A 23,897-nucleotide genomic window follows, 5' to 3' on the forward strand; every position below is an offset into this window, starting at 1 on the left:
TTTATTGAGTAAATTAATGTCTTCTGATTAACACCATATGAAGTTTATCAAAGTACGGGATTCATTTTTTTTTCTATTTCTGAGTTTTGCAACGCTTCTGCTTGGCTGGTTACTGCTTGTAATAATTTGTCAACCGGGCTATGTTCTAGGCTAGGTATGTTCTGGGCAAGGTATGCTTTCGCCGAAAAGCATTTGATAAATATGACACTGTGGTTGGTTTAACAAGAAGTTAATCTTTAACCTATGTAAAATGTTTTGTTTTCTGAATTTTTATAATGAGCATTTCTGTAATTGAATTTGGCGCTCTGCAACCTCACTGGATGTTAGCGTCCCACATACCCTAGAGAGGTTAAGAAGGAAATAAATTCCACAAATACATTTTTAAGAAGACACACCTGTTAATAGAAATGCATTCCAGGTGACTACCTCATGAAGGTGGTTGAGAGAATGCCAAGAGTGTGTGTGCAAAGCTGTCATGAAGGCAAAGGGTGGCTATTTGAAGAATCTCAAAAAGAAAAAATATTTAGATTTGTTTAACTTCTTGACGCTACCCATCCCTTAAAACTTCTTAGAGAAAGGGGGCAGCATTTCTACTTTTTGATAAAAAAGCGTGCATTATTTCAACTTCCTGCTACTCATGCAAGGAATATATTATATGCATATGATTAGTAGGTGTGGATAGAAAACACTCTGAAGTTTCTAAAACTGGTTCATTCATGTCTGTGACTATAACAGAACTTATGTAGCAGGCAAAACCCCAAGGAAAAACTGTTCAGAAAAAAAAATCCCTCTGACAGTTCCTTGAATTGTCTTTGTCAAGGGAAATTAGATAGCGCCCATTTTACAGTTCCTACAACTTCCACAGGATGTCACCAGTCTTTGGAATTGGGTTGAAATTAATCATTGGTGAAACGAAGAAGAGGCACTTCCTGGCAGACGTTACACTGTTGATAGTTATGTAAGAGGGAAAATCGTGCGTGTATTCTTGACTTGCTGTTATTGAATACAGATCGCCCCGCAACAAATTGATCGATTATTAACGTTTAAAAATACCTAAAGTTCGATTACAAAAGTAGTTTGAAATATTTTGGCAAAGTTTATAGGCAACTTTTGAAATGTTTTCTAATGACGTTGTGTTTTGGAAAGTTTTTTTTCCGGATCACACCTGCTTTATAAATGGGTATACGGAATTTTGGGTATACGGAATTAATCGAAAAAAATGACCAATTGTGATGTTTATGGGACATATTGGAGTGCCAACAAAGAAGCTCGTCAAAGGTAATGCATGTTTTATATTTTATTTCAGCGTTTTGTGTAGCGCCTGCTAACGCTAGTTCTATTGTTTACAACTAGATCAGCTGGTTCAGGAGGGTGCATGCTATCAGATAATAGCTTCTCATGCTTTCGCATATTTGGCGTGTTTGATCCAGAAAAACACAGCTTCAAATTTGCGCAACGCCATTACAAAATTCAAAATGCACTCGCACATCTGAGCAATCTTATTTGCAGGTGCATGGCAACAATTGAACAAGATGCAGGAAAAAGGAAACCGCACACTGCTCTTGATAGTATCACTGATATTTAATAAGCTTACGTATCGGCCACATGACCTTCGTCAGAGCTTTTGTGATTTTTAAAAATTCGCACCCTTATGTAGACCTGGCCCCACCCACATCCGTTCTACACATCGAAGGGGGTTGGTTGGAGGCAAAGGAAAAACAAATAAGTGCTACCAAATATAAAAATATGAATTTCATAAATATTACAAAAGTGTATGGCACAATAATAATAATCGGGAACTCGATCTGGTACACGTCAGAGCCGATGGGTGTGAACTATCTGGCAGCACTTCTACCCAAGATCTGCAGGGCAGCGGAAACAACTACATACACAAATCACAACATCAGGACCACGACAGTCCAGAAAGTGGCCAATGCTGGTTTAGAAGCGAGGGAGATTATGTCAGTGAGTGGGCATCGGTGCGATGGTTCGCTCCGTAACTACGGGTGTCCCTCACTGACAGACAGAAAATCCTATCTGAATACAAAGAGAACAACAAAGAGCACCATCAACACCCAAAAGTACAGTGGCTTGCGAAATTATTCACCCCCTTTTTGAGGGGGTTTGTATAATTTCATTTACACAACTTGCCTCCCACTTTGAAGATGCAAAATATTTTTATTGTGAAATAAGACAACAAAAAAACTGTGCATAACTATTCACCCCCCCCCATGCTTTAATTAATTTATTAAAATCAGCTCAAATTAATGTTATGGTTTGCATTTCTTTTGTCTGAACATAGTTCTGATGAGAGACCACATTTTCTCTGCCAGGCAAAATCATTATCAATCAACTTGGTGGGGCAAAAAAAATAAAAAATGCCAGCAAAGGCATGACACGACAACACTAAACAACACATTAATTGCACTACAATGGTGACAAATGGTGTTCACAAAATGTTAAGGCCTACATAAAGCTGTGCCAACAGCAGTGTGCCAACATCAAATTATTAGGGTGAGGCACATGGGCTACTAACAGTTTACTACACAACATACACTTACTTAGTATTACTTTTTTAGCTACAGTATACATATCTCCCAGGCATTTATGCACCATTTTAGGACTCCCCTTGTTGTGCTGTGCTCACTTGAACATAATTTATTTTGTCATGAAGCTTTGTCATCAAAGTCTGGCATTATCTGGATTTATGGTGCTTTCAAGACAACTGGGAACTCTGAAAAAAACAAGGTGGAATCATGATGACGCCAGTGATCTTCAGGTGGACGCTCTAAAAAGAGGACCTAGTTCCCGACTTAAATTTCAGAGTCGGATGACCGTTCAAAACGTATTTTCCCAGTGGGAGCGCATTTGTTTCAGAGTTCCCAGTTGTCTTCAACTCAATGAAGTCATATTTCGCAGTTCCGAGTTTCCAGTTGTTTTGAGCATGGCTAAAGTCATGCTGGATTGACAACATGGCCAATGTTGAATGTTTATCCTTTTAAACTTGGAAAAGAGACCATTAAACCCAGACTTGGGACCACACTCGCACTCCACTGAATAGCAGGCTAGTGATTGCTTTGCAATGCTTGCAGTTAGCCACTGATTCCTTCCAAACCACTCAACCTCAGGAGGCTGAAGAAATTTGGCTTGTCAACAAAAACACTCACAAACTTTTACAGATGCACAATCGATAGCATCCTGTCAGGCTGTATCACCGCCTGGGACGGCAACTGCTCCGCCCATAACCGTAAGGCTCTCCAGAGGATAGTGAGGTCTGCACAACGCATCACCGGGTGCAAACTACATACCCTCCAGGACACCTACACCACCCGATGTCACAGGAAGACCAAAAATATCATCAAGGACAACAACCACCCGAGCCACTGCCTGTTCACCCCGCTATCATCCAGAAGGCGAGGTCAGTATAGGTGCATCAAAGCGGGGACCGAGAGACTGAAAAACAGCTTCTATCTCAAGGCCATCAGACTGTTAACAGCCATCACTAACATTGAGTGGCTGCTGCCAACATACTGACTCAACTCTAGCCACTTTAATAATGGAAAAATTGATGTAATCAATTTACCACTAGCCACTTTATATAATGCTTACATACCCTACATTACTCATCTTATATGTATATACTGTACGCTATACCATCTTGCCATCTTGATGTAATTAAATGTATCACTAGCCACGTTAACCTCTTGAACCTCTGGAGGCAGTATTTCATTTTTGGATGAAAAACGTTCCCGTTTTAAACAAGATATTTTGTCACGAAAAGATGCTCGACTAATACATATAATTGACAGCTTTGGAAGGAAAACACTCTGATGTTTCCAAAACTGCAAAGATATTGTCTGTGAGTGCCACAGAACTAATGCTACAGGCGAAACCAAGATGAAATTTCATACAGGAAGTGAGCCAGATTTTTGAGGCACTGTGTTCCAATGTCTCCTTATATGGCGGTGAATGCGCAAGGAGAGAGCCTACACTTTCTGTCGTTTCCCCAAGGTGTTTGCAGCATTGAGACATATTTGTAGGCATATCATTGGAACATTGACCATAAGAGACTACATTTACCAGGTGTCCTCCATCGAAACTGTTGCGTAATCTCCAGGTGCGTGCATTTTTCCATTTTGAACAGAGGAGAAACCAAACTGCCACGAGTGACTTATCATCGAATAGATATGTGAAAAACACCTTGAGGATTGATTCTAAACAACGTTTGCCATGTTTCTGTCGATATTATGGAGTTAATTTGGAAAAAGTTTGCGTTGTAATGACAGAATTTTCAGGGTTTTTTCTTAGCCAAACGTGATGAACAAAACGGAGCGATTTCTCCTACACAAATAATCTTTTTGGAAAAACTGAACATTTGCTATCTAACTGAGAGTCTCCTCATTGAAAACATCCGAAGTTCTTCAAAGGTAAATGATTTTATTTGAATGCTTTTCTTGTTTTGTGAAAATGTTGCCTGCTGAATGCTAAGCTTAATGCTATGCTAGCTATCAATACTCTTACACAAATTCTTGTGTAGCTATGGTTGAAAAGCATTTTTTGAAAATCTGAGATGACAGTGTTGTTAACAAAAGGCTAAGCTTGTGAGCCAATATATTTATTTCATTTCATTTGCGATTTTCATGAATAGTTAACATTGCGTTATGGTAATGAGCTTGAGGCTATAATTACGCTCCCGGATACGGATGCCACTTTATATAATGTTTTCATACCCTACATTACTCATCTCATATGTATATACTGTACTCTATACAATCTACTGCATCTTGCCTATGCCGTTCGGGCATCACTCATTCATATATTTGTATGTACATATTCGTATTCATTCCTTTACACTTGTGTGTATAAGGTAGTTGTTGTGAAATTGTTAGGTTATATTACTTGTTAGATATTACTGCATGGTCGGAACTAGAAGCACAAGCATTTTGCTACACTCGCATTAACATCTGCTATCCATGTGTATGTGACAAATACATTTGATTTGATTTGTTTGTTGAATTTGCGATTTCCAACTTGTTGTGTAATGTTTATGTCCAATGGCCGATGAGCACCGATACTTTTCATCTATAATTTCTCTTCATATGACAAGGATGGATTTGTCGACTTGATTCGACTTTGAAAGTATGATGTTGACATGATCAGTCCAATCAAAGCTACTGTAGATATACTGTGATTTTGTGTAATTTTATCTGTGGCCAATGACCTTGAGCCTTCTTGGATGGGCACTATGGCAGCACCCAAGGGGCTTGAATTTTCAAGCTCTACCCTTAGATTTGGTGGTGACGTAGTGTTCCCACAAGTGATAAAACACTGCATTGAGCCAATCACAGCGCAACTACAGAACACTACCAACTCCTACACTCTGTATTTTCAGCTGGCTACCCCACCACCACAGAAAGCACTGAGTTAGGCTGAAACACCTGCATTTTGGAACTGCATTACTCAAGAAAGCAAAATAGAGACCAAGTTTGAATGCAGCTTTATTAACTCAAAGATGACATATATATTTTTTACATTATTTGCAAACTGATATGTGACCCGTATTAATGCCAAAATAACATACAAAACAGGCTAAAAAGGTGGGGCTCAAAACAAGTGGGCCCCTAGCCCCAACTGCCCTGAATGATGGGTCGCCAGTGGATGAGACTCTAATTTAGCCGTAGTTGGCTAGCTAGCAAGCAAGGAATAAGAATGTTGCCAGCTATTATGGCAATGGAACATTTACAACGAACGACTGGATCGAGTCCATAGATACAGAACAACCAAACCAATTGAACGAACAACCAGGAACTATATCTTGTGGAAGGGATAAAATAGTATGAATACATTCACCAAAATAACATTTTTAATTAAAATATGTCAATCATTATTTTAATATGTTGGTAACCCATTGTATAAAAGTGATAATGCAGTTCTGGCGGATCCTGGCTGACTGGTCGTTCTGGCGGATCCTGGCAGACTGGCGGATCCTGGCACACTGGAGGATCCTGGCACACTGGAGGATCCTGGCTGAATGGCGGATCTAACTGATCCTGGCAGACTGGTGGATCCTGGCTGACTGGCAGATCCTGGCCGACTGGCAGTTCTGGCGGATCCTGGCTGACTGGTAGTTCTGGCAGATCCTGGCCGACTGGTAGTTCTGGCAGATCCTGGCCGACTGGCAGTTCTGGCGGATCCTGGCTGACTGGCGGATCCTGGCAGACTGGCGGATCCTGGCAGACTGGCGGCACTGGCGGCGCTGGGCAGACTGGCGACACTGGCGCCGCAGGGCAGACTGGCGGCGCTGGGCAGACTGGCGGCACTGGCGGTGCTGGGCAGACTGGCGGCGCTGGGCAGACTGGTAGCTCAAACGGCGCTGGGCAGACGGGTAGCTCAGACAGCGCTGGGCAGACTGGCGGCGCTGGCCAGACTGGCGGCACTAGTGGCGCTGGGCAGACTGGTAGCTCAGACGGCGCTGGGCAGACGGGTAGCTCAGACGGCGCTGGGCAGACTGGAGAAAAAGGCTCTGGCAGCGCTGGACTGAGGAGCACTGGTGCCTCTGGAATGAGGGGCTCTGGCGCCTCTGGCATGAGGGGCGGTAGCTCTGACAGCGCCGGACAGGCGGGAGACTCTGGCTGCGCTGGAGAGGAGGAAGGCTCCGGCAGCGCTGGACAGGCGGGACGCACTGTAGGCCTGATGCGTGGTGCTGGCACTGGTATGCCGTGCATACTATGCCAAACCAACAGCTTTCTTTCTACTCTGTCCAATACATCCTCTACACTCTCAGACTCAGCACTCTGCTTCGCCGACAGCTCCAATTCCATCCATGCCTCTGCCCAGGGTCCTTTTCCGTCAAGGATCTCCTCCCAAGTCCATTTATCCAAATAGTGCAGCCTCTCCCACTGCTGCTGCTGCCTCTGTTGCTTCTCCTGCTGCTGCCTTTGCTGCTGCTGCTGTTGCTCCTGCTGCACCTGTCGCTTCTCCTGCTGCTGCTGTTGCTGCTGCCTCTGTTTACCACGCCGCTTGGTCCTTGGTTGGTGGGTGATTCTGTAAGGGTTTTCTTCTGGTGAAAGAGAGGCGGACCAAAATGCAGCGTGGTGGTTATTCAAGTTTTTAATAAAGACGATTATACATGAACAGACTATACAAAACAAGAAAAGTGAAAACCTAAACAGTCCTATCTGGTGCAAACACAGAGACAGGAACAATCACCCACAAAACCCAACACAAAACAGGCTACCTAAATATGGTTCCCAATCAGAGACAATGACTAACACCAGGCCAAACATAGAAATAGACAAACCAGACACACAACATAGAATGCCCACCCAGCTCACGTCCTGACCAACACTAAAACAAGGAAAACACATACGAACGATGGACAGAACGTGACATGGGCTTTCATGTGAGAATGCAATTTCCCTTCTATGCCCTGAGCCTTTGTCAGTAAAAAGACCCTGCATATACACTACCGGTCAAAGGTTTTAGAGCACCTACTCATTCAAGGGTTTTTCTTTATTTGTACTATTTTCTACTTTGTAGAATAATAGTGAAGACATCAAAACTATGAAAAAAGACATGGAATCATGTAGTAACCAAAAAAGTGTTAACCTAGGGGCAGTATTTTCGTTTATGGCTAAAAAACGTACCCATTTGAAACTGCCTATGTCTCAGCCCCAAAAACTAGAATATGCATATAATTGTCGGATTATGATAGAAAACACTCTAAAGTTTCCAAAACTGTCAAAGTATTGTCTGTGAGTATAACAGAACTGATATTGCAGGTGAAAACCTGAGGAGAATCCAATCAGGAAGTGCCTCTTATTTTGAAACCTCTCTGTTCCTATGCATGCCTATCCTCCATTTAAAGGGATATCAACCAGATTCATTTTTCTATGGCTTCCCTAAGGTGTCAACAGTCTTTAGACAGTTTCAGGCTTTTATTTTGAAAAATGAGCGAGAAAGAACACATTGCGTAAGTGGATAGGTGGGGGCTCTCCCGGTCGAATATATATTTTAAAAACAACCCGAGGATTGATTATAAAAAAACGTTTGACATGTTTCTGTGGACATTATGGAAATGATTTGCAATTTTCGTCTGCGTTGTCGTGACCCCTCTTTCCTGTGGATTTCTGGACATAACGCGACAAACAAACGGAGGTATTCTGGATATAAAAATAACCTTTATGGAATAAAAGGAACATTTATTCTGTAAATGGGAGTCTCGTGAGTGAAAACATCCGAAGATCATCAAAGGTAAACGATTAATTTGATTGTTTTTCTGATTTTCGTGACCAAGCTACCTGATGCTAAGTGTACCTAATGCTTTGTCATGCGATCGATAAACTTACAGAAACGCTTGGATTGCTTTCGCTGTAAAGCATAATTTTAAAAATCTGAGACGACAGGTGGATTAACAAAAGGCTAAACTGTGTTTTGCAATATTGCACTTGTGATTTCATGAATATGAATATTTTTTAGTAATATTATTTGACTGTGGTGCTATGCTATTCAGCGGTTGCTGATGACAATTATCCCACTTAAGAGCGGTTGAGGTGGCGTTGACTGACTTCCTCTCTCACATCTGAACATACTTGCAGACGAGAGACAGATGGATAGAGAGAGAGCATGATTAAGCCTTGTTTTTTTATTCTAACACGGTCAGTCATCATAATCATCAGGAGGTGAAATGCAAACCTGACCTTGGATCAGGGACTACTACATCTCTATCGGTACTTCAATGTAAAGCATCTTTTAATAATACTTCCTGTTGACCTGACCAAGTGACCTCTCACCTATGATCATGCTGTGCCCTCTGTGTCAGCCAGTTCAGATGCGGGAGGGGTTCACCAACACAGCTGATATTACCTAGAGGATTTAGGGAAGGGGGAGAGGGATGATGGGAAGGAGAGATACTGTTGATGATGACTTGATCAGCTGTGTAGTGCTAACGCAAAAACAAAAATGTGCACAGGTGTTTGGAGCATTCCGATATGCCACAGCTGGTGAGGTGTCAGGTTCGCCTCTGTACTTAAAGGGTGATTATTCCAACACTCAGTGAAATGCTGCAGATCTGCACGCAGACGAGGTAGGAACACATATCCCACACAGAAGAGGTGGGTAGAATTCAACAGGTCAAGGTATCCTTCCTCCAAATTGTGCATTTGAGACAGGTTCCATGTACAAGAAGACAGGCAGGGAGGAAGAGACAAAAATAATACAGAACAGTTTAATTACCTCTGTTTATGGACACTTTTGCCAGCAATAAAGTTTCCACGGCCTGTTCCTTGGACAGTGAACATCTGGCAATATCTAAATTTTTGACCCCTTGAACAGCTCGCACTCTGAAAGTAAAGAAAATAGATTATTTTTTGTAGATATGAAAACAATAACTGAGATATGACCGTTAAATCTAATGCAGCAGATGTCCTTCTCACGATACGTCAATACAGCACAGAATGCTTAACACCAGACTGGTATTGTGGTTGTTCATTAGGTGATGGGAAATATGCAAAATGTATACAAAATAATATAACCTGTTGTATCTTGAAAAAAATACATTGGAAATAAAAGTGTAATGTTTAACCTGCTTCATTGTTTATGTATTATCAGTTGAAGAACAACTCCAATTTCATACATCGTTGAAAATGTTTCTAGGAATAAGTAAGAATAAAAAACTTCTTAGATTTGATGGAGACATTATACATCTTAGTACCTTATCAATTTATGATTTGTATCAATGTGGACAAGAGACAGGGGTGCAGGAACAGAGTATTTTTGCAGAGCAATGCAACGAAGCTGGCAATGCAACGAAGCTGGATCATTCTGGCAATGATACCTCCACCATCTACACGCTGCAAAGACTCCCTAACTCTTCTCCATTGTACACGATGGCCCATTGCTCTGAGACTTCCTTTGACCATTCAAAAGCCTGAATGGGGCATCCTTGTCTTAATGGTGCTGACTTTCTGGTATAACTCTTCATCTGACATATCAGAATAGCCTTCCCTGACAGACATAGTGTTCTTTCATCCTTCTGTAAAAAAGCTAACCGTTACACTGTCATGAAATATGATTATATATCTACTCTGAAACAAATAGGACATGGCCTGCTTATGAGTTGGCATGAAAGAAAGTTAAATTCAAATGAACATGACGAGAACAGGTGTGTCACGCCTTGGTCTTAGTATTTTGTGTTTTCTTTAATTATTTGTTCAGGCCAGGGTGTGACATGGGGTTATTGTATTGTCTTATTGGGGTTTTTGTAGGCATTGGGATTGTGGTTGATTAGGGGTGTGTCTAGTATAGGCTTGGCTGCCTGAGGCGGTTCTCAATCAGAGTCAGGTGATTCTTGTTGTTTCTGATGGGGAACCGTATTTAGGTAGCCTGGGTTTCACTGTGTATTTCGTGGGTGATTGTTCCTGTCTCTGTGTAGTGTTCACCAGATAGGCTGTATTAGGTTTCACGTTCCGTTTGTTGTTTTGTATTTATAAGTTATTTCATGTATCGCTGTAGTTTCATTAAAGACATGAGTAACCACCACGCTGCATTTCGGTCCTCTCTTTCGACAAACGAAGAACGCCGTTACAAGGTGTTTGTAGCTAAATGCTTTTGGTTAGCTTGAGAATGATAATTGCATGATTTATCATTCTACGGTAAGTATGTATGTAAAATAGTACAATGTTATGATCCAACACTGAATCGTAGGAGCTAACTACTAGCTATGTAAAAGTTGGACAGAAGAACGCCCAGTACTGCTTACCTGAGATGCCATCATCACACAGTCCTTCTTCGTAGGTGTCCGCTATGACTTAATTTGTGTCGGAAAGAAAGGCTGAACATTATTGGTTGTAGCCAAACTGACACTCAAAAAATGGCCAAAATGGAGGATGGTTGATAGCAAAATCAAGTTTTGTTTTCAAATACATTTTTTGTTCTCAAAATATTTTGGGGGAATAAAATACATTACGTTTTGTGCTCTACTACAAAATGTTTGATTGCAAAAAAATGTTTTTACTTTGAAACCTTGTAGTTGCTTTCAGCAAAAATATTTTTGAGTTTTTTTAAGAAAAAAAATGTTCTCGACAAAAATACATCTATTTGTTGTGAGTTGGGGAGGGGGGCTAATAGCTGAACAATACTTTACTAAATAATAGTCTAATAGTCGAGCTAGGTGTGAAAAAAACCCGTCCTATCACAGAGCAGATTTGCCCTTAACGACCAAGGGGGAGTTAGAGCACTGATTATGCTTTTAGGTCACAATGCACTACTGTGTCTCTAACTGACAATGAATGGGCAATATAAACCAAATAATAATCTGATAATTGTGCATGACTTCAAATGAAACAAGCAGGGAGCAGATTTTGAACCCTCAACCTTCTTGCCCGAAGTCCGGAGTGCTATCAACAGTGCACTTAAAGCATGCTCAAGCATGAGTCTATAGAGCGCGTCATTGCGGTAGCTTGCTACTCAATGTAATGTAATAACTTTTCAAATAAGTTACCTTACACGTTATGTTGGCTGATAATTTGTTAGCTATGCTGTCCTTACAAACCACATAGCATATTATTACAACAGTATGTACCGGTTTGTTAGCTATCTACCTAACATTAGTAGTTATACATCAAACTTGACAGTACATTAACTATAGGCTAACTAACTACCCAACGTTTATTGATTTGATTATTCCTGTCATTCTTAGCTTAGCTAAATGGTATAGTCGTTGAGCGTTCTCAATGGACAGTCGGGTGCTTTCGTAAATTCGCTCTGGCTATCTACTCCGATTTCAGAGCAGTCTCATCTGAGTGTACCAGAGCCAGAATAATGAATTTACGAACACCGGTTGAATATGGCCTGTGTCAGCAAACGTCGGCCATAAAAAGCGTAATTAAATTGTTTCCAGCAGCACAATTACAGTCACCAACGCTCTGGTTAACATGACAACTGCCTAACCAGCTCTGCTATGGCAAGTAAAATGGTCAGAGTGGTCTCATTTGTGTCTGGTAGTAGCTAGCAAGCTAGCCAACGTTAGCGTGGGTGCTTGACTGCCGTTGTAGGCCAGAACGATCAAATCAACCCTACTCCACGGGCCGAAAGTGCAGTGTGCGCTCCGAGAGCGAAGCGGTCTGAATTTTGTTCATGGAATAGAAATAATATTAAGCAAATTAATTAAGCAAATACCAGTCAAAAGTTTGGACACATCTACTCATTCCAGGATCTTTCAATATTTTTACAATTTTCAACATTGTAGAATAATAGTGAAGACATCACAACTATGAAATAAGTTAAGAACAAATTCTTAATTACAAGGATAGCCTACTCCTTCCTCCCTGTCAGGGAATTGAATCCCAGTGCCCTGTCCGCACGACACAGGGATTCTTTAGCTAAATAGCCCAGTACTGTACTGCCGACCGTCACATTGCACAACGCCATATATTCCATTACATTCTAACAGAAACCCATAAGATTTTTCGTTTTTCATGGAATAGAAACACCATAATGTTAATCAAATGAATTAACCTGTTGCTTCTACTCGGGACGCTTGCGTCCCAACTAGAGCTCTGGAAATGCAAATGCGCTACGCTAAATGCTAATAGTATTAGTTAAAACTCAAAAGTTCATTAAAATACACATGCAGGGTATCGAATTAAAGCTACACTCGTTGTGAATCCAGGCAACAAGTCAGATTTTTAAAATGCTTTTCGGCGAAAGCATGAGAAGCTATTATCTGATAGCATGTAACACCCAAAAAGACCCACAGGGGACGTAAATAAAATAATTAGCATTTCGGCGTTACACAAACCGCACAATAAAATAGAAAACATTCATTACCTTTCACCATCTTCTTTGTTGGCACTCCTAGATGTCCCATAAACACTATTTGGGTCTTTATTTCGATTAAATCGGTCCATATAAAGCCTAGATATCGTTATATGTAGACTGTGTGATAAACGAAAAAAACATCGTTTCAAAACGTAACGTCATTTTTTAAAATTCAAAAAGTCGACGATAAACTTTCACAAAACACTTTGAAATACGTTTGTAATGCAACTTTAGGTATTAGTAAACGTTAATAAGCGATAAAATTCATCAGGAGGCGATGTAAAGATCATTAGCTGTCCGTCTGGAAAAATGTCCGGCTAGAAACTCAACGAAAATATCCGGTCCTAGACCATAGGAGATACGGTGCCCTGCATGTGTTTGACCAAGAAAAAACTCGAAGGGAAATGACAAGACTCTAGACACCGTGTGGAAGCTGTAGGTACTGCAACCTCAGTCAATTAATTGTGGTTCACCTTTATCAATGGGTTCAAGTAGCGCATGGATATATTTTCCCATTTTCAGTGATCAGTTTTTCCTGTGCTTTTCGATGTAAATGCCGTTCTGGTAAAGCCACAGCAGTGATTTAACCAGTTTTATAAACGTCTGAGTGTTTTCTATCCACACAGACTAAGCAAATGCATATACTATATTCCTGGCATGAGTAGCAGGGCGCTGAAATGTTGCGCGATTTTTAACAGAATGTTCAAAAAAGTAGAGGGTCGACTTAAGAGGTTAAGCAAGTACCAGTCAAAAGTTTGGACACACCAACTCATTCCAGGATTTTTCTATATTTTTATCATTTTCAACATTGTAGAATAATAGTGAAGACATCACAACCATGAAATAACACATGGAATCAGTTAAGAACTAATTCCTATTTGCAAGGACAGCCTACGTATTCCTCCCCGTTGTAGAATTGAAGCCCGGTCTCCCACTTGCCCTCCCCAACTTCTTATGGCTGGGGGAGTAGTATTGAGTAGCTTGGATGAATAAGGTGCCCCAGATTAAACTGCCTGCTACTGAGGCCCAGAAGCTAAGATATGCATACAAGCGAAAGCTCCACAAACGATTATGGAAAAAGCACACCATGCAATAATCTGAGTACGGCGCTCAGACACAAAAACAAGCCATACAGATACCCGCCATGTTGTGGAGTCAACAGAAGTCAGAAATAGCATTATAAATATTTGCTTACCTTTGATGATCTTCATCAGAATGCACTCCCAGGAATCACAGTTCCACAATAAATGCTTGTTTTGTTCGATAATGTCCATGATTTTAGTCCATTTATGTCCAATAGCTTCTTTTGTTAGGGCATTTGTTAGCGCGATCTGTTTCATTCGGACGAAACGTTAAAAAAGTTATATTACAGGTCGAAGAAACTTGTCAAACTAAGTATAGAATCAATCTTTAGGATGTTTTTATCATAAAAGTTCAATAATGTTCCAACCGGAGAATTCCATTGTCTGTAGAAGAGCAATGGATCGAGAGCTACCTCTCAAGTGAAAGAGCGTGACTGAGAACGAGGCTGTAGGCATTCCCCTTAGTCAAACAGCTCCCATCTGCCCCCCCTTCACATAAGAAGCCTGAAACAATGTTCTAAAGACGGTAGACATCTAGTGGAAGCCTTAGGAAGTGCAAAATAACCTGTATCCCACTGTGTATTCGATAGGGGTGAGTTCAAAAACTACAAACCTCAGGTTGCCTGCCATATGAGTTCTGTTATACTCACAGACATCATTCAAACAGTTTTAGAAACTTCAGAGTGTTTTCTTTCCAATACTAATAATAATATGCATATATTAGAATCTGGGACTGAGTAAGAGGCAGTTCACTATGGGCACGCTATTCATCCAAAAGTGAAAATTCTGCCCCCTATCCCAAACAAGTTAACCAGACCTCGAAAACCGCACAGGCCAGTTTGTGTTCTTAACAGTGTTTTCTTTGTTGTGGTTTTTCTCTAGATAATTCAATGCAGTATCCCCCAAATCTGCATGCCTGGTGTTATTGCCATCTCTTTCTGCCATTCATCCATAGTCATGCCCCTGAAAAGATCAAAAGAAATGTTCCACTCATCCATTTTAGTTTTTGCAAAAAAGTATCGATTTAGCCTGTCAACTGGAAAAATGTTTTGTATGTTGCTATGACAACAAGCTCAAATTTGCTGTCTGTCTCAGACACATTGACTCTATATGGGACGGTGGAGATCGCAATTCAATATTGAAAGAGAGACAGACTGCAAGGTTTATACAAATCTCTGCTGTTGAAACCAAATGCTAGTCTAAAAGAAATGGGAGATAATGTCTAGATGCTTTTTGATAGTGGAGATCAAGTTTGGCAGGGTTGATGAGACAGTGATTTGCACAGTGAAATGGAACAGGGTAAATAGGCATTTAAACGTCATAGATTTAGCAAATGGTAATTTGTGGAATAGACACTGGCAGGAATGTGGTTTTAACCAATCAGCTTTCAGGATTAGACCCACCCGTTGTGTAAATGGGACATAACATGTGAAAGTGTAAGTTGAGCAGAAGCACTGACATAAGTGCCCAAGACGGTGAGCTCGAGTTCTTCATGCAGCTCCTCCCCTTGTCATAAAATGGTCTTTGTGGATTTAAAGATTCTTACTTCCCTCAGAGCGGACACTAAACTAAAGTCGTATCTCAAGGAGGTACTCAGAACTTCAACTTTATTCAAATATAGTTACAAGCTGTCAAGGATGACCTTGCAAAGCATAAGTCAACTATTCACACTGAAATTGATAAATAAAACTGTCACCGACATGTAACAAGGGCTGTCAACATCTTTGGATGATGACATTACTCTACAAACCACTGTAGAGGAGTTCGAAACTGATATGGCTAGCCTTAGGGATCAATACGTAAATCTGGAAAGCCGTATGAGGAGATTCAATATCAGGATTATGGGAGTCGCGGGAGACCCGAGCTTGAGTTCTACCACATCAGTCTCCAAGCTACTGAAGGAGGCCCTCAAATTGTATCTCTCACATCGGAGTCTGCAATCAAGAAAACCAGGCAGAAAACCTTGCGTTATTGAGGCTTAACTACACTACTACCAGTACTACCAGGACTGTGTTGAGTTTGGCCCACTTCGATTCAACAGAACGCCAATTTCTTTCTTAGCAAACTATGCCCCCAGCTCTGCCTGGGACCAAGCTGCTTTTAACGACGTGAAGAGCCTGCTCTGGTTCCAAATGGCACTGAGAAATTGTTCCAAAACCCAGAAAAGGCGTTGGCTTTTGTAAAGGCAAGCATTCTACGGAGGTCGGATGAACAAATGGCTGAATGTACATTTATCTGGCAATTGGGCTAATGGACAAATGTGTCTAGCAGACTCGGTCTCTCTGGTTTAGATAAACCAGTACCGTTGGTCGAAGTTTTACTAGATGCTTTAAATTCATGTTTCTGGTGAGTGAATTATCCCTTAGTTTTTTTTACCATGAAGCTGCTCATCCCTTTATTGATGCTCCCCTTATCCAGGGTATATAAATCACAGTTCTATTAGCTACGGTATGTGCTTTAAAAAAAATATATGATACACTGCGTCAAGTGCTAAATCAGGTTTCTCTATGTCAATCAGGAAAGACCATGTTTATAACTAATGCAAGACCACTCACCCATCACACCACTCACCCATCACTGTGACCTATAAGACATGGTGGAGTAGCCTTCCCTTCCTACGAGAAGGCTGACGCCTTGCTTGGACTATTGCCTACTTGTCTGTGCTCCTCACTTGCAAGGGCACCACAAACTAATAGTCTGTGTTCTCAGATGCTATTATCTTTCACAGTTCCTAAGGCCAGAACTGAAATGGGAATAATATACAGTGGTTCTGTCACACCCTGATCAGTTCCACCTGTCCTCGTTATTGTCTCCACCCCCTCCAGGTGTCGCTTGTTTTCCCCAGTGTATTTATCCCTGTGTTTCCTGTCTCTCTGTGCCAGTTCGTCTAATATGTTTCCAAGTCAACCAGCGTTTTTCCCTTTTTCTAGTCCTCCCGGGTTTGACCCTTGCCTGTTTCTGGACTTTGTACCTGCCTGCCTGACCATTCTGCCTCTGATCTGGGTTTGACCTTTTTGCCTGTCCACGACCATTATCTTGCCTACCCCTTTGGTTTAATAAACATTGTAAAACTCCAACCATCTGCCTTCTGTGTCTGCATTTGGGTTTCGCCTTGTGCCTTGATAGAACCTATCAACTGTCCTTTAACAGTTGCAGCGTACTGCAGCACAGCTTGTGTGGTGCCACAGAATTCTATGGCACGTTATTTAAGTGACAACCACTGGTACCATTAATGCTAGTTAGTGCTAGTTTGACCACCAGAGGGCATCTTTGAGAAGCATTTGATAGCCTTCAATTGTGGCTGTACTAGAGAATTTAAAACCCTTTTCTGTAAAAACATAGTACATGGGACTGATTTTAAGATTTATTTTATTAATATTATGGTGTTTCTATTCCAAGAAAATGAAAAAACCTCTGGGTTTCCGCAGTTACCGCAGCCAGAGATATTAGCACAGAAAATGCCTAGCTAGCTTCCTAATCATGATAACCTATTTAACATGAATGGCCATCAAATTCATAATTCGTAACATTTGTTACTTACGGTTTTCAGTCAGCCAAAACACCCTTAGTGTGTTGAAATAACGTTAGCCGTTTTCCAATCGTCAGTCACTCCGTCACACTAGAACTAGAATAATGTATTCTGGTGGACTTTACACACTGGAGGCGGGAGAATTAACCCACTGGCTAGGTAAAATATCCATAGCCCATCCTTAATAACCCAGCCCCAACAACCTAACATTTCTTTATTTACAACCTACAACCCAGCAATTGGGTAATCCAAACAAACCACTCTTTTATGTGTAATATGCATGCAACAAGCCCTGACCTGTCTGGTGCACCCATATTTCTCTGTCCTCAGTTTAATTGAAAGCCTTTTTCTGTAGTTTTGCCTTGTAACATTTCAATTAACAGGTGTGCCTTCTCACTCCCTGTACATGGGGCGGCAGGGTAGCCTAGTGGTTAGAGCGTTCGACTAGTAACCGGAAGGTTGCGAGTTCAAACCCCAGAGCTGACAAGGTACAAATCTGTCGTTCTGCCCATGAACAGGCAGTTAACCCACTGTTCCCAGGCCGTCATTGAAAATAAGAATGTGTTCTTAACTGACATGCCTGGTTAAAAAAAGGTAAAATAAAAAATTTAAAAAATGCTTCTCGTCTCCAACGTCTGTCCTCACAACACCCATTCGCATCCCTCTTAAGCCTTAGCCCCTGCCCATCTCTTTAAGGAATCACATGCATGACATCAGCAGTTTTGTTGTTCAAAATAGCATAACTGGTGTATTTTAACCTCTCTAGGGTATGTTGGACGGTAGCGTCCCACCTCATCAACAGCCAGTGAAACTGCAGGGCGCCAAATTCAAAACAACAGAAATCCCATAATTAAAATTCCTTCAAACATACATATATTTTACACCATTTTAAAGATACACTTGTTGTAAATCCAGCCACAGTGTCCGATTTCAAAAAGTATTTACGACGAATGCAAACCAAACGATTATGTTAGGTGAGTGCCTATTCACAGAATAACACAGCCATTTTTCCAGCCAAAGAGAGGATTCACAAAAAGCAGCAATATAGATCAAATTAATCACTAACCTTTGATGATCTTCATCAGATGACACTCATAGGACTTCATGTTACACAATACATGTTCTGTAAAGTTCATATTTATATCCAAAAATCTGAGTTTACATTGGCGCGTTGTGGTCAGAAATGCATTGTCTCAAAAAAACATCCGGTGAAAGTGCAGAGAGCCACAGAAAATGGCAGAAATACTCATCATAAACACTGATAAACTATACACATGTTTTCATGGAAATATAGATCAACTTCTCCTTAACCTCTTAAGTCGACCCTCTACTTTTTTGAACATTCTGTTAAAAATTGCGCAACATTTCAGCGCCCTGCTACTCATGCCAGGAATATAGTATATGCATTTGCTTAGTCTGTGTGGATAGAAAACACTCAGACGTTTATAAAACTGGTTAAATCACTGCTGTGGCTTTACCAGAACGGCATTTACATCGAAAAGGACAGGAAAAACTGATCACTGAAAATGGGAAAATATATCCATGCGCTACTTGAACCCATTGATAAAGGTGAACTAACAATTAATTGACTGAGGTTGCAGTACCTACAGCTTCCACACGGTGTCTAGAGTCTTGTCATTTCCCTTCGAGTTTTTTCTTGGTCAAACACATGCAGGGCACCGTATCTCCTCGGGTCTAGGACCGGATATTTTCGTTGAGTTTCTAGCCGGACATTTTTCCAGACGGACAGCTAATGATCTTTACATCGCCTCCTGATGAATTTTATCGCTTATTAACGTTTACTAATACCTAAAGTTGCATTACAAACGTATTTCGAAGTGTTTTGTGAAAGTTTATCGTCGACTTTTTGAATTTTAAAAAATGACGTTACGTTTTGAAACGATGTTTTTTTCGTTTATCACACAGTCTACATATAACGATATCTAGGCTTTATATGGACCGATTTAATCGAAATAAAGACCCAAATAGTGTTTATGGGACATCTAGGAGTGCCAACAAAGAAGATGGTGAAAGGTAATGAATGTTTTCTATTTCTATTTCTATTCTTATTGTGCGGTTTGTGTAACGCCGAAATGCTAATTATTTTGTTTACGTCCCCTGTGGGTCTTTTGGGGTGTTACATGCTATCAGATAATAGCTTCTCATGCTTTCGCCGAAAAGCATTTTAAAAATCTGACTTGTTGCCTGGATTCACAACGAGTGTAGCTTTAATTCGATACCCTGCATGTGTATTTTAATGAACTTTTGAGTTTTAACTAATACTATTAGCATTTAGCGTAGTGCATTTGCATTTCCAGAGCTCTAGTTGGGACGCAAGCGTCCCGAGTAGAAGCAAGAGGTTAATGCAACCGCTGTGTCAGGTTTCAAAAACGCTTTAAGTCGAAAGCACACTCTGCGATTTTGTTAGCTAGCCACAGAAACGCATATACAGCCATTTTCCAGCCAAGAGTGTCACAAAAGTTAGAAATAGCATTAAAATTAATCACATACCTTTGATGATCTTCATCTGGTGGCACTCCCAGGTCTCCATGTTAGACAATAAATGTTTTGTTTTATTCGATAATACCCCTCTTTATGAGCAAAAAACTAATTTTTGTTTGCGCGTTTTGTCCGGTAATCCGAATGCAGAAGGCGCGTGCACTAATTCCAGGACAAAACATTTTTAAAAAGTACAATAAAAGTTACTAGAGACATGCCAAACGATGTTTAAAACAAATCCTCCAGTTGTTTTTGTCATAAATTATCAATAATATTTCAACCGGACAAAAGCTTCCTCAATAGGAAAGGAGAAACAAGAAAGACGCGTTCACGATCAGGGCGCATGGCTGATGAATGGAAATTTCCACTGGCCACTGATTGAAAGTGCTGTATCTCCCTCATTTTTCTGAGTAAAAGCCTGAAACAATGCCTAAATACTGGTCACATGTAGAGGAAGGCACATAGCTCGTGAACTGGGTCCAAAGTCTTTGTATGGTGGATAGGCTTTCAATGGAAAAACAGCATTTCATAGTAGTACTTCCTGGTTGGATTTTCCTCTGGTTTTCGCCTGCCATATCAGTTCTGTTATACTCACAGACATTATTTTAACCGTTTTGGAAACTGTAGACTGTTTCCTATCCAAATCTAATAACGTTGTAACCTAATTTGACTTTGGTGCAGGTCATGTTGTCCTTCACATTACCCTCTCTGGTAAACACATACGATATCAAATAAAATCTAAGATAATTTGTCACATGCACAGGATACAGAAGGTATAAACGGTACAGCGAAAAGGTCACTTGCATAGTGGAGTATTTTGTTTAGAAATGTAGCTAGCTAGCTATCTAAACAATTAACCATAATCCCAACTCATAACGTTACTACCCTGCATGAATCCGCAGATAGCTAACCAAATAGTTTCATTGTTAGCTAACTAGCTAACAATAGGCTATAACTACAATGAAAATGGCTCTCAAAATATATTTTATATGAGATTATTAAAAATAGCCACCCTTTGCCTTGATGATTGCTTTGCACACTCTTGACATTCTCTCAACCAGCTTCACGAGGTAGTCACCTGGAATGCATTTCAATTAACAGGTGTGCCTTCTTAAAATAATTTATTTCCTTCTTAATGTGTTTGAGCCAATCAGTTGTGTTGTGACAAGGTAGGGGTGGTATACAGAAGATAGCCCTATTTGGTAAAATACCAAGTACATATTATGGCAAGAACAGCTCAAATAAGCAAAGAGAAACGTCAGTCCGTCATTACTTTAAGACATTGTCAGTCAATGAGGAACATTTCAAGAACTTTGAAAGTTTCTTCATGTGTGCAAAAACCATCAAGCGCTATGATGAAACTGGCTCTCTTGATGACCATCACAGGAAAGGAAGACCCAGAGTTACCTCTGCTGCAGAGGAAACGTTCATTAGTGTCACCATCCTCAGAAATTGCAGCCCAAATATATGCTTCACAGAGTTCTAGTAACAGACACACCTCAACATCAACTGTTCAGACTGTGTGAATCAAGCCTTCATGGTTGAATTGCTGCAAAGAAACCACTACTTTAGGACAACAATAATAATAAGATACTTGATTGGGCCAAGAAACACAAGCAAAGGACATTAGACGTGGTGGAAATCTGTCCTTTGGTCTGACAAAATGTGAGATTTTTTGGTTCCAACCACCTTGTCTTTGTGAGATGCAGCGTAGGTGAACGGATGATCTCTGCGTGTGTGATTCCCAACGTGAAGCATGGAGGTGGAAGTGTGATGGTGTTGTGGTGCTTTGCTGGTGACACTGTCTGTGATTTATTTAGAATTCAAGGCACACTTAACCAGCATGGCTACCACAGCATTCTGCAGGGATACGCCATCCCATCTGGTCTGCGCTTAGTGGGACTATCATTTGTTTTTCAACAAGACAATGACCCAACACACCTCCAGGCTGTGTAAGGTCTATTTGACCAAGAAGGACAGCGATGAAGTGCTTCATCAGATGACCTGGCCCCCACAATCACTCGACCTCAACCCAATTGAGATGGGATGAGTTGGACCGCAGAGTGAAGGAAAAGCAACCAACAAGTGCTCAGCATATGTGGGAACTCTTTCAAGGCTGTTCGAAAAAGCATTCCAGGTGAAGCTGGTTGAGGGAATGCCAAGAGTGTGCAAAGCTGTCATCAAGGCAATTGGTGGCTACTTTAAAAAATCTAAAATATATATTGATTTGTTTAACCTGTTAAGACTCTAGGGGCAGTATTTCATTTTTGGATAAAAAGACGTGCCCGTTTTAAGCGCAATATTTTGTCACGAAAAGATGCTCGAATATGCTTGGAATTGATAGTTTTGGAAAGAAGACAGTCTTACGTTTCCAGAAATGCAAAGATTTTCACTGTGAGTCCCTTAGAACAAATGCTTCGGGCAAAACCAAGATGTATGACCGACCAGGAAATGCACAGGATTTCTGAGGCTACGTTTTCCATGATCGCCTTATATGGCTGTGAATGCGACAGGAATGAACGGACACTTTATCTTGTTTCCCCAAGGTCTCTGCAGCATTGTGACGTATTTGTAGGCATATCATTGGAAGATTGACCATAAGGGACTACATTTACCAGGTGTCCCGCTTGGTGTCTGCATGGCAATCGGTGCGCAAAAGTCAGGTCCCGGTATTTTTCCATTCAAATCTCAGAACAAACCAGGCTACAAGGACGGTGCTTTCAATGGAGAGAAATATGACAAACCACCTTCAGGATTGATTCAAACAACGTTTTCCATGTTTCAGTCGATATTATGGAGTTAATTCGGAAAAAAGTTCGACATGTAGGTGACTGAATTTTCGGTTAGTTTCGGTAGCCAAATGCATAGTAACAAAACGGAACGATGTGTCCTACACAAGAATCTTTCAGGAAAAACTGGACATCTGCTATGTAACTGAGAGTCTCCTCATTTAACATCTGAAGTTCTTCAAAGGTAAATTATTTTATTTGATTCCTTGGCTGGTTTTTGTGAATATGTTGCGTGCTAAATGCTAACGCTAATGCTAAGCTAGCTATCACCACTCTTACACAAATTAGTGATTTTCTCTGGTTCTAAAGCATATTTTGAAAATCTGAGACGACAGGATTGTTAAGAAAAGGATAAGCTTGAGAACAGGCATATTTATTTCATTTCATTTGCGATTTTTAGAAATCGCTAACGTTGCGTTATGCTAATGAGCTTGAGGCTGTAGTTACGCTACCGCATACGGGTTTGGTCGGACTATGAGGTTAACACTTTTTTGGTTACTACGTGATTCCATATGTGATATTTTAGAGTTTTGATGTCTTCACTATTATTCTACAATGTAGAAACTAGTAAAAATAAGGAAAAACCCTTGAATGAGTAGGTGTGCCCAAACGTTTGACTATACATCAGATGAACATTCACCAATACAAAACACAAACGTACCACCCACCCCACACTCACACGCGTGTGTGTGTGTGTGTGTGTGTGTGTGTGTGTGTGTGTGTGTGTGTGTGTGTGTGTGTGTGTGTGTTAGAAAGATAGAGACAGAAAGGGAGAAAGCAGAGAGCCATCTCAGAGTAAGGTTAGCTTAGTTCTCATTTCTTTCAACACCTGTAAGTATTAAAACACGATGACACTCCATCTTCCCCTCCCCTTACACTACTGTAAAACTCACACCTCAATGGAAATAGTAGCTTAACACAGTACCAATCTGCACTGACACCATCACAATTCATCTTTATGCTAATGATATAGGTTGCGTCTCAAATGCCACCCTTTTCCCTTTATAGTTCACTACTTTTGACCAGAGCCCAGGGCCTGATGCTACCTGAGCCTGATGAGCCATATATTAAATATATTTTATGAGCTCTACATTAACGACATTTAATGAGGCCAAACCCAAAAAAGCCCAAATGATTGTGCAATTATCCAATACATAAATGATATAGGCTACTGCACAT

Source organism: Oncorhynchus nerka, linkage group LG12, assembly GCF_034236695.1.
Source record: "Oncorhynchus nerka isolate Pitt River linkage group LG12, Oner_Uvic_2.0, whole genome shotgun sequence".
Lineage (NCBI taxonomy): Eukaryota > Metazoa > Chordata > Actinopteri > Salmoniformes > Salmonidae > Oncorhynchus > Oncorhynchus nerka.